Source organism: Protopterus annectens, chromosome 7.part0 (assembly GCF_019279795.1).
Source record: "Protopterus annectens isolate FY-2018-M chromosome 7.part0, PAN1.0, whole genome shotgun sequence".
NCBI classification, from domain to species: Eukaryota; Metazoa; Chordata; order Ceratodontiformes; family Protopteridae; genus Protopterus; species Protopterus annectens.
The window spans coordinates 1,115,272,745-1,115,285,212 of record NC_056739.1 but is presented as its reverse complement, the minus strand read 5'-3'; the positions used below and the strand labels follow the sequence as shown (position 1 = coordinate 1,115,285,212).

Below are 12,468 nucleotides of genomic sequence, written 5' to 3'. Positions count from 1 at the left end.
ATATATACATCAGAAATCCAAATATGGGAATGGTCAAGAGGTAACAAAGAAAGTGATAATGAAGCAGCTGTGGGAAAAAGATGGTGAAACAGTGACACTGCATTTGGAAGGATGTCATTTAACCTGGTTTTGTACTGATTATGACATTTTAGCACTAAAGCATAGTGCGCATGCTTTATTTACGCAAAAATGCATGACAGGAGTATAGATTTCATAAGAATTACTCCCAACTGCCAAGATTTAGTCCCACATGCAAAGCTGCATGGACAAAGCACTCTCAACAGGAGAGAATAAATCTTACAATGTAACCCATATCTCCTACTGTAGATCACTGCAGATGTACCCTGGTTTGAGATGTAATGGTCTCACAGAGTGTAGAGCATGTACTTCAATGGCAATTGAGAATTTTTCTCAACCTGTCCTTTTCTTTTTTTTTTGTCTTTGCTGTCAGTTTTCTGGTACTTTTACTTTATAACTGAATATGTTTCACTTCATCTAATTTTCTCCTCCCACCTAAGACTTTAAACCAGGATCTGCATCAAAACTTCTTATGTAACACAGGACTCAAAGCAAAAGTATATGTAATTGTTTTCTTACTGACTCGGTAAGATTTAAAATATAGGTTAAAGATATACAGAAGTCAATTTCTACTCAGCATTAGTCAGGAATATTTAATTTGTAGTAAACTGATTCGAGACAGAATACATGCTGAATGTAATTATATTTAGAGGCAGAGTCTCAGTGGCTAGTGGCCACTTTGCGTTTTTTTGTTTTGTTTTGTTTTGTTTTGTTTTGTTTTGTAGCTGTCTGCATGGAATTTGTACTTGCTGGCTTGCGGGTTTGATGGCAATATTTTAATATTGTAATATTTTGAGTTACACAATAATAGAAAGGGAAAAGATGTTTCCGTTTGTGTTTCTACATTTTCCATCAAGTCTTACTCTTTGGTATTATGTTTATAAGGCCCTGTACAACAGGGGGTGCAATACATGGTTTAGTCCCACTGTTGAATGAAATAACTGACTGACTTATTTTGCCTTAATGCATACATAATATGACATAATATGTAGTACCATCATTCTTGGAATCAGTTAACCCACAAGGTGAAACCAAGTCTTCTGGGCACAGAGGAAAGACGTTATTACACAGTGGCACACAACCGGAGTGCCTTATGCTGTTATGCACTCACTCATTTTTAACAATAGTATGATTTTGATTTTTGTTGCTGATCTAAGTGGCAATGCTGTTATACATTTGCACAGGTTTACATTAGTTTATAGAAATTTTACTTTGTCAAAAAAATTAACTATAAAACCAAAACGGAGTTTCTGCACCCGCCCCTACAAATTTTATATACTAACTCTGAGATTGCATTACAGTGAGGAAAGGGCTCATTCCACAATCTCCACTGTACTGCAACCTCCCTGCATTTCTGTTTCCATTTTTAGGTAGTTTTCAATTTTAATTTGTCGATTATGTGGTCTCGACAATATGAATTTCAGCAAAGTAAAATTTCAATAAACTAACATAAACACTATTTCCACATTGTCTGTGACTTGTTAGCCAGTTAAGTAACTTTAGTTTGCATAGCCTTACAAGATATGTTGTGAAAAATCCTGATGCTGCAGGCTAAAGAATGCAAAATCTGGTGGTCATTTTCCATGATATACTAATCCACTCAAAACTGGAAAGATACCAGTTTTAATACTCCATATAGTCCTGCAAAACAAGCATTTATATAGCAGGATAAATAGCAAATGCATTTCAGAACCAAACCATGTGATGTTTGCTCATTAAAAGCAAGGCCTGCACTACTAAATCAAACACCTTTCTAAAGTTCGGAAATTATATAAATTTACCTGCTGCAATCTTTGTTCCATTAAAAGGAGTTTGAGGGTGAGCAGGAGTTCATGTTGTTCACTGTGCAGCAGAACAAACCAGGTACAGTGGTACTGGAGTTCAAAAGGCTTTCACCTTAACTTTGGGGACTCTGTTACAACAGAGGTATATCTGAGAGGTTCTGTCACTTTGGCAAGACTAAGTAGATTCTGTCTCCTTTCATCTGGAAAGGAACCAGATGAGGACATACTGGCTCTGTGTTAGTGGTACATATATACAGGGAATGTAGGCTGTTATGATTGTCATGGCTATGAGATATTTCTACCTTGCTTCATGTAATTCGGGGTTTGTTTCCCTTAGCCTCTGTTTCCCTATTTTTTTATTCTAAGGAAGTCACTTATAACAGTGCTCCCAAGCTGTCTAAAATGGTCCAAATGGATCAGTTTTCTATCCCAGGTAACATGCATAAACAAACAAATAAATAAATTAATAAATACATAAAAAATGTTAAGTTGTTCCTTATCTATTTCTCAACAACACCACGAACTAAAGAAAATATAGCAGCAACGACCAAAAGTAATACAAAAATATATTATACTTCTCTTTAGCGGCCAACAGCCTTTACAGAGTAGAAAAAAATAAGAAACCAATTACATTCCTTATTTAGTCCATAAGGACTTAGAGTGTTATATTTTTGTGGTCGTTGCTGCTATATGTTCCTTATCTATACCTGGTCTGCTGTGTGTCAGTATTGCATGTCACATGCTGGATGTTTCATGAAAAGATAATGTAGTTGCATATTCTAGTAACTGGAGTAAGTTTTTGACTGGACCCATAGCAAAAAACTGAGGACATTTAATATCATGTCCAGTAGAGCTGAGAAATGAAATCAGTATCACAGTAAAATCTATTTCCACAAACAGTAAAGTAATTTTTGCAGAGGGGTAAGTCCCCCTGCACTCAGCTCCCTCACTACCTTATGTAAATATACTAACTCTATGCTGATGAAATCATTGAGAAAAATCAAACACTTTAGGAAGGAAAGCATGTCCTGCTGTGCACCTGCAGCATTTTGTAATGCAAACAGTGCAGTCAGCAGCACCTGCAGTTCAGAAAGTACAAACCAAAATGAAACTTCCTGTTCCTTTACTCTCGGTCCCTCAAAACCCACCCCACAGAAATCGGGGCACAAATATCAAAGAGCTGCACTCCAGAAATCATGTATAAAAAAGAATAGTTGTTACTGGTGTCAAGTGTTTCTGGTATAAGATTTAGTGACATAAAAATACAACTGGTGAAACATTGAAAGCTCTTATTATCAATAAATGGTTTTGAATCAGTAGGTGGTGAGCACATGAAATAATGCTTAAATACTTTGCAGTTGTACCTTGGTTTGGTCATGGATTCTTATTCAGCTTTGACCATGTGTAAATATCTAAATATATACATATTCCTATATGGCACAATTTATAAGTCAGGGCATGGCATCTAGATCTAAGGAGATCATAGTCCACTATATGTACTCAGCCCACGTTTGAACAATAATCAAGTACAGTGCATCCTTTGGCATGTGCCTGACCAGGTATTTCAACAGCTGGAGTGGCCGTAGTGGTTCCTCACTAAAAGTCTGCAGGGTGTAAATAATACCTCCTATGCAGACCACTTCAAAAGCCCTGTCCCTGTTCCCAGTTCTCCTACAGACTCCTGAGGGGTGATCTATGCCTAACTACAAGGCATTCTCTTATCCAGTCCTGATGGATCTGCTACACATTCAGAAAACAAAGAGGGTTAGAATTACCAAATCTAAGCATCTAAACTTCGTCTGTGACATAAAACATGCTGTAGGGACAAGTATGTGTCTCAGAGATTACCCCTTCTCTGAAACAGACTCCCCATTCATGTAAAATAGAGCTCTTCCTAAGCCCCCCCCCCCCCATTCATGTGAAACAGAGCTCCTCCCTAAGCCTATACAAATGCAATTTGGACCAATGGATTTGAAATCTCAAATTCACCCCTGGCTTGTCGCTGTTGCCCTTATGTACAGAGGCACTTTGTAGATGCCTAAAGGCACAGGCATAAACCAAAGCTGCTCTAGTCCTTTGACATTGACAGCCGGGAGAATTGGGCCATGAATGGCTAGGCTTAAAAAGGCTCTAGGGCTGTTTGCCTGGTAATGTTCTATGAAATTTGTGCTAATTGGTTTGTCTATTTGACATCTTTACTCTTTGGCTTGGATGTTAGTTGCAATATTTTTGCAGACACCTTAATGGTTATGGACATCAGCTGCATGTAAAGACCCTGTGTTTCTAAACTGTAGCCAATCAGTCCACTTATGCTGTGTTGATGAGGTCATAAGAAGGCCAAAACATGCATGTCCACAGCTAGTGGGGTTTGGCTTTATTGGCTTGAATGTATCCACAAAGACTTAAAAAGAAAAAGAAAAAAGTCATGGACATTCAAAAGCTGTATAGCTGAAACACTTAATGTCCTTAAGGACTCATTTGCATATATCCCATGGACCTCTATTGCAGGAGGTTTAAAGTATCACACTGTAAAATCTCTGGCTTGGCTAGGTTTTTCTTGTAGTTTTTATTAAATGATCTAAGATGTAAAGAATCTGCTGTTTAATGATCTTCTGGTGGTGAATTAACTGTTACTTACAGGTGATCAGGGCTTTGCTCTTTCGACTAGATGAGGATAGTTTTCATAATTTCATACATTATTTACTCATTTCTTAATTCCCCAGAAGCCTCTGCTTTGAGTGTTTCAGTTTTATAGGCTGGGTTGCCATCATCCTTGCTTTGCAAACTCCATGATCTACTGTGGGGCATATGCATTCTACAAGAATCATACCCTCTTACCCACTATGGACAAGGACGTCCCTTAGCATGAGGTTTTCCCTGCCTTCTTTAACTTTAGTGTTGATCCAGACTATCGCTTATAGTACGCAAAAATGGAAACATCTTTTTCTCTCTGTCTCTCTCACTCTCGCGTTTCTTTCTCAGAAACTCCATGTTTTGGTAACAAAGCTTTGTTGCATCCAAGATTAATCAATGACGTGACTATTCATTCATGAAAACTGAAACTCAAGCCTGGAAAGACCAACCATTTGTTCTATTCTTCCATGTTGCTATGCAAGCAATAATGCCTGAAAGTGTTGGCATTACAAACAAATAGCTTATCCAGGGGGTGTTGTCACCTCTCCACTGCTAGAATGTATATATATATATATATGACAATTCACAATACCGAACGGATTCACACCCACCATATAATATGAGTCAGTTACCCCGGCGAGAAGAAGATACACAAGGGAAGACCGGAAGGAGAGGAAGACACCGGCGCTGAGAGCTGGCGCTGGGAAAGGATATGTAAAAGTGAGTGTAGTGATCGGTAGGTAGTGTAGTAGTCGCGATGCTGGTGTTTGGTGTTTAGTAGGGGTAGGTGGGGGGAGGTAGGGTGCGTAGGGTTAGGAGTGGGTTAGGGTTGGTGTAGGTGTGCTGATTGGGTAAGTGTAGTGGGTTGGGGGTGGTTTTGTAGAGAGGGGGGGGTTAGTGAGATAAGGTTAGGGTGGGTGCGTGGAGTTAGTGTGTGTGGGTAGGTAGTGGATAATATATATATATATATATATATATATATATATATATATAAAACAGCGTAGCTGAAAATTCTGACATAGGGTCCAAATCACCGAAAATAGTACTGACAGTGTATCTGCCCTTTTCCCCCACTGTAGTGCATTCACAGAGTGAGAATATTAAAGTAGGGGGGTGTGGGGTTGGCGTAGCCCCCCACCTACACAGGTTATACACTATTTACTCATCCTTTTAATAGGCACTGCACAGTATAAAACAAAACTAGACAGTATTAGACACCCCCCTACTTTAATACTCTCACTCCGAGATCGCACTACAGTGGAGGTAAAGGGCAGATACACTGTCAGTACTATTTTCGGTGCAGACACACACACACACACACACACACACACACACACACACACACACACACACACACACACACACACACACAAATGCCTATGTATGCTGACATACTTGTGAAGGAAATAATGTTAAAATGTTTGATATTGTTTGAGTACAACACTAGTTTTACATTTTTTGACTTACATAAAATCACTGGAATCCTCAGGCCTTATCACAAAGTCAGTGTTGTATTTCTATTAATTGTATACAGGAGTGAAACACACCATAGCTGTCATGACAAATAAGTATTCGGGATGATTTGACCTAAATACATAAATGACCTGTATTGGAAACAAGGAAGGTGATCAGTCTGTAAATGGGCCAAATGGGGCATTACACAAGTGCCAGACAGCTCAGCAATCAAGAATTTTGTATCTTGAGGATGCAAACTGCTCTTCCCTAACAAAATGAGATTACTATATAGAAAATGCACCTAACATGTAGATGAGTGCAACATTTAGAGAGCAAAATGACTGGCTTTGGACTCATCTCTGTGACTATCTTGAAATTCTTTAAAATGGAGGGTTTCACTATGAAGCTGTCATTATACTGCAGTAGGAATTGTTGCATGAGATGTTTTGTGACTTATAACAAATTTTATAAGCAAAGCACTTACTTTTGATGATGGGTCAAAAACATTGTGACATTGGGTCAAAAATATCAGGTCTGGAGTCAATTCACAAAACTTGATAGATCAAAATTCTTTTAAGTCATACGCTTCATACACATCTCACTCCCTATACAAGCATTAAAGGCAATCCTTCATAATTTCTTAAATGGAACACTGACAATATTCTTTTGGTCAGAGATGGGCATAGTGATCTCTATTTATAAAAAGCAAAATTTCTGCCAGAAAAATCACACAGCCTTAGGTTCTTGTGCTTTCTTGATGTAAGTAACTGTTTTATGTGTCATTTGCTTTCACTTACATAAGTCATTGTGCTTCACTTTCATGGTAATTGCACAAAAGATATTCACACTGCTGCATTAACTAAAAATAGCACCAGAAAGAAAGTATTCTTCCCTTTTGGTGTACTGATATTCTGCCATAAGTAGACGCAATTGCTTTTAACCAGGCTCATCCTATTCGGTATAGTTAAGTTTCTTTTTTTCAGACTGTTTTCTAATATTTAGTTGTCACTTTTTAAACTCTACCCCACCAGTGGGCTCCCCACTCAGTCCACAAATGGCATATTCATTCCTCTTTCTGTGAAGAGAGCAAGCAACATTGTCTCCCTGACAAGGGTAAGAGCTTATCAACCCATTCATCCTCTGTTGCAGACATAAGCTGGAGGAGCTAGCAGTCTTTCATTTGCATGAGGAGCACCTCTGTGAGGGTGGAGTTTAGTTGGGGGAGGTGCTCCTCATTTTCATGAGGAGCACCTCCCAACTATACTCCACCCTCACAGAGGCCAGTGTCTGCTTAAGTGGCTGTATAGGAGGTTCACAGTTGTGCCTCTGCTCACAGCCAAGAACAGCCGCCTACATTGACGTATAGCACAAACCACACTTACTTAAGAGCTGCTATCAGCAGTCCCCTAAGTACCTTTATTAGGGTTACTGCTGCAGCAGGTTGCAACACCCCCCCCCCCGGATGAAGAAACCAGTGTTGTCCATTCCTGTCCACTTTCCTCTGCCTAGCTCTTGCAGCACCCAAGACTCAAATCCAACTTGTGTCATCTGGGTCATAGTCAGAGCTTTATTCCTGTATACGTGGGATCCATGCCAGTGTAGTATTACTTTTTTGTACTGGCATTTTCAATTTCAAAATTTCCCAGTACAAATCACCAAGAAGGCTGAGTAAGAAATGCTATATCAATATTTTCTTGGCTGAACAATTCCTTTAAAACTTCTTTTAAATCCTTATATTCCATGAGGTTGAGGAAGTATTGTACATTAGAAATATATAAAAAAAATAATATACTAATACTTAAAACAATTTAACATCCCATTTTCTAAGAGCAATAATGCTCTCCAGCATGTGTGCTACTGGGGAAATAACAGACCTTCCAAAGGTGAAAGGGCCTTCTGCCTGCAGTGTCAGACCCCATAACACACCTGGGGGTACATTATTTCCCCATTAATGCTCATCCTTATTGCTTACTTAATATTTTACCTCCCTTTTAACCCTACTTTCCCCTTTTACCCTTTCATCACCCATCCCTTGCCCCCTTGAACACCTCTATGGAATTACACTCCACCACCCTATCCAGCAATCCATTCCATGGCTCCATAAATGTTTTAAAGAAGTGTTTTCAAAGTTGCAGGGAGAAATCTATTAAAGTACCAAAATGGATCTTATGGGAAAAGTAAGCTTTACTTCTACTTATATGTAATCTTAATATTCATCCATGTATCCGTGGGCCCAATATGTGGCAGAATGTAGTTATTTCATGGTATATTTGTAAGACACAGGAATTTACAACCATGAAATTTAATGCTAAACGAGACAAGCCTGTTCTTTATAATATATATGGCTGAACCTCATAGCTCTCATTAAATTACTTGATTTTGTCATAAGGAATTATACAGTCTTTAGAGATGTCTGGCCAGATGAGAGTTTATTCTTGCATTGATCTGTGAATAAAACCATTCACTGTTATTCAAGTCTTGCATATTATGACAGAGCGGGACTCTTTTATCAGCAACTTTACACATTTCATTGTCATGTGTCCTGGCTCAGTACTGTCTGGGATGCAGAAGAGGCTGTGTACCCTTGCTTTTATTTTTGCAACTCAAGTTGCTTCATATATTATGAGACCCTTGATCTCACTACTTTACTGGGGTTTAATCAGACGTACTGTCCAATATGTATTCTGTGAGTTTCTCAATAATGTGAAGGTGTAGTACGGGGGTAGTATTCAGTACTAAGAGTAATGGGATACTTAAATATGCATAAATTACTTTAACTCATATTTAGAGTGAGAGAGAGAGCAAGATTAAGGATGGGAACGTCCATTTCATCTCAATATTCAAGAGACCAAATGCCTATGTCATGCATTTGTGTCATTTGAGTTTAATATTTAGCATGCCTAAAAGCAGCTCCATGGATAATCTAATGCCTACATTTTTTTAACTACAATAATCCAAAAGAATGCCCTGGAGAAACAAGTGACTCGAATTATGACATTAATATACTCCAAAAAATTAAGTGCTTTCATCCCATTATCTGGAGACTTCCTCAGAACAACATACACCTCTCCACAAACATTAATACATTTATATACATCCGCACAAAATCACATGACTTATCTACACTAATGAAATCAAAGCAACCTTATACACAATGAGGAAGTGTCTCAGTTAAAAGACTAGCAACCACAATTTTGAAATACCAGAAATGGAAACCATATCATTCAACCCTGACAAGCAATAGGCATTAAAAAAATTGCCACCATAACTCCTTTTCTCTAAACTTTCATTCCACAGTCCCCTCCAGGGATCCTTTCCCCTTTTTCTATTACAAAAAACAAAAATGTATGTGTAGGACACATTGCAATACGTTTTTACAAGGCATTCGTAGTCTTACACTTTAAGATGTCATACATGAGTTCATACACATGTTCCTTAAACTTTCTCTATATTTTGCCGATATAAAATGAAAGGCATTGGTGACATCTAGCTACATACACAACACCCCCAAGAGTTACAATTAAAATGGCCCCTTGCTCTAATCTTTTACTGTAATACACTAATATATTCCCATTAAAATATTGACACAATGGACACAATTCCCACATTTAAATGTCCTCATTTTATAGTTACATCCCCAACTCATACTATATTAACTTGTTCTAGCAAATCCTTAAAACATCTACCTCTTCTATAAACAACACAGGGCCTTCTCCCTAGTTTCTCATATATATCAGTATTTAAAGCGAACAGTTCTCAATCTTCTTGAAAATATTCCTAATAGAACAATTATCCAAAATGTACATCATAATCATAGTATTTTTATATTTGTTACCTTTAACTTTAAAATTAACCTTGGATCTCATTGGTTCTTCCTTGCCATACAATAAAGGAACAAATATCCTTCCTTTCTCTTTTTCATCACTTCAGTTATAATGGGACATACAAAACTTGATGGATACCCCTTTCTGTTAAACATCCCAAAACGTTTATCATATTTCATCACAAAATTTCCCAGTGTGATACCATCTTGGCCAATCTCACAAACTAGCCCTTAATAATTGCTCATTTTGATGGGTAAGGTGGCAACTAGTGTAATGAAGCAATGAATTAGAATATGTTGCCTTCCTAAAGATACTAGACACTAAATTCCAATTATTAAAATCTTTACTAATTAAAACATCTAAATAGTTAATAGCATCCTTATCATATTTCATAGGAAACTTAAAAAAATGTGGTAGTGTTATTAACGGAATTAAAAAAATCATTGATTTTGATGCTACATCGTGCAAAATTTTAAAAATATCATCCAAAATCTAGTATAAAAAAGCTCACAATATAGAAAAGGGACTATTAAATACATATTTAACTCCCATTGTGTCATAATAATATTGGCAAACGGGAGCACAACGAGCACCCATTGCCACACCAGTATTTAGATGGAAAAATTGCTCCTCAAAATATATAAAGTTGTTACTCAGAGTGATGTCTATTCATTCCACCAAAATGTTCATATCCCTATCATTAAGAACCATATCTTCATAAAGAAATTTTTGAATCCAGTCCAAACCCACTTTGTGTGAAATGACAGTATACTAATCCTTTACATCAATTGTACAAAACACCATACTTTCATTATAAACCACATCTTCACATTTTCTCAAAAACTCCAAATCCTTACATAACTATTTTAATATTCGAACCCTCTCTTTAATCTAAAATCCAAATGCTTAGCAATAAAATATGTTTTAGTGCTAGTAGTATCCACAATAGGATGCAATGGTGGATTATTTGAGCCTTATGGATTTTAGGTATACCAAAACAAGTGGGTATCAGTGGTTTATTAACAAATAATAACAAATATGGTTGATCACTAATCTATCCTTGCGTAAACATATCTGAAAGAATAGCATCTCTCTTCTGATATGCCACTGTAATTTCATTCACACTTCCCCATATTAATCAACATACAAAAGATCAAACATTTTAGTAACATCATTTTTTTTGCCCACAGTAATAACCCCTACCCTTATCATGCTTCATAACTCATAACTCTCAACTGGCACACAAACCCTGCAATAATTGAAATTCACTTTTAGTCATATTGTAACAAAAAAAACAGATGCTGCTTCTGTGATGCCTAGTTAGTATCCACCGGACTGCCACCAGTAATGTGACATCCAATTAATACCCCACTGGACTGCCACTGATAACGTGATGTCCTCCACTTAAAACCCAATCCGGCAATAAAGGAGCATCAATCCTCACCCCTGACTCCATTGTGGGAGCATCAAGGAAAACACCAGAGCACAGAACACACAAGAGTAACATTCCCCATTTCCCTTAAGAGCACATCAGGAACATGTTCTTTTTTCCTGGGACTGGACTACATACCTCGGTCCACCCAAAATGTAATCCCTCATTATACATTTCAGAGCAGCAGTTTGTTCCAGTTTAAGACCTCTGACTCACTCACACTCAAAATAAATTTAAATCATACACTCAAACACTTATGGAAAGCCTGACAAAGATTTCCAGCTGTTTCCTTTCCCCAACACAAATGCGATCCGTTATTAAAAATTAAATATCAAAATAAATAATAGCCATGACCAGAAGCAGCCAGACATTCAGGCATCCAACACATATAGCAATAATTGTATATGGTTAGTATGTGTTAAAAACATTTTATTCACTGATAAAGGGTTGGTTTGACCTGAAAGCTTTGGTTTATTAAACACTACTGTCGAGTTACAGCGTTGCTTGGTTTATTTCATCTTGGGATATCTGCTACTTATGAAGCTTAATTCTGTGTTTGTTTGGCTGCTTTGTAGTGTGTTCTGTGCATCAGCTATTCTGTCAAAGAATCAATTATTACACTTCTCATTCATATAGAATCTTCCACATCAGTTGTCTGATGATTCTCTAGTACTTTTTGATAACCCCAAACATTTCCAGAGGTAGTTGTATCTAAATGCCCTATATACTTGAATAAGATCTCCTCTTAGATATCTATAAGAGATACTGTACAAGTTCAGATATTTTAGTCTTTCATAATAACTTAGATTTTCACATCCATGGATGCCCTTGGTATATTTCCTCTGTACTCTTTCCAGTTTACTCATGCTTGTTTTTCTATAGGGTTTCCATATTGTTATTCCATACTCAAGTTTGGGTCTAATGTAACTAACAAACAATGACTTCATCATTTTTGATTTCCTAGACTTTATAAATCTTTTTATACAACCTATAGTTCTGTGACCATCATGAACCAATTGGTTGATATGATTAGAAAAACCCATAGCTGAATCTCCCCATATACCCAGGTCCTTAAATGAGTCGACAGTTTTAATCACTGTGTGCTGTATTAAATATTCACATTTGAATTTATGTCTCCCAAAACTCATATGCTCAGTTTTTTATGTATTTATCAGCATATTATTCTCCTGTGCCCAGATGGTGAATTTAGTCAAGTTATTTGCAGACATGCCTTATCTGTAACACATGTAATCGGTTTACC

The 12,468-nt window shown here is 37.2% G+C and overlaps 1 protein-coding gene across 1 annotated transcript in view; it reads left to right on the top strand.

Annotated features, from left to right (window-relative positions):
* Positions 1-12,468, top strand: part of LOC122806893 (A disintegrin and metalloproteinase with thrombospondin motifs 7-like) — a 2,879,604-nt gene that overhangs the window by 2,240,893 nt on the left and 626,243 nt on the right. The window lies entirely within an intron of this gene.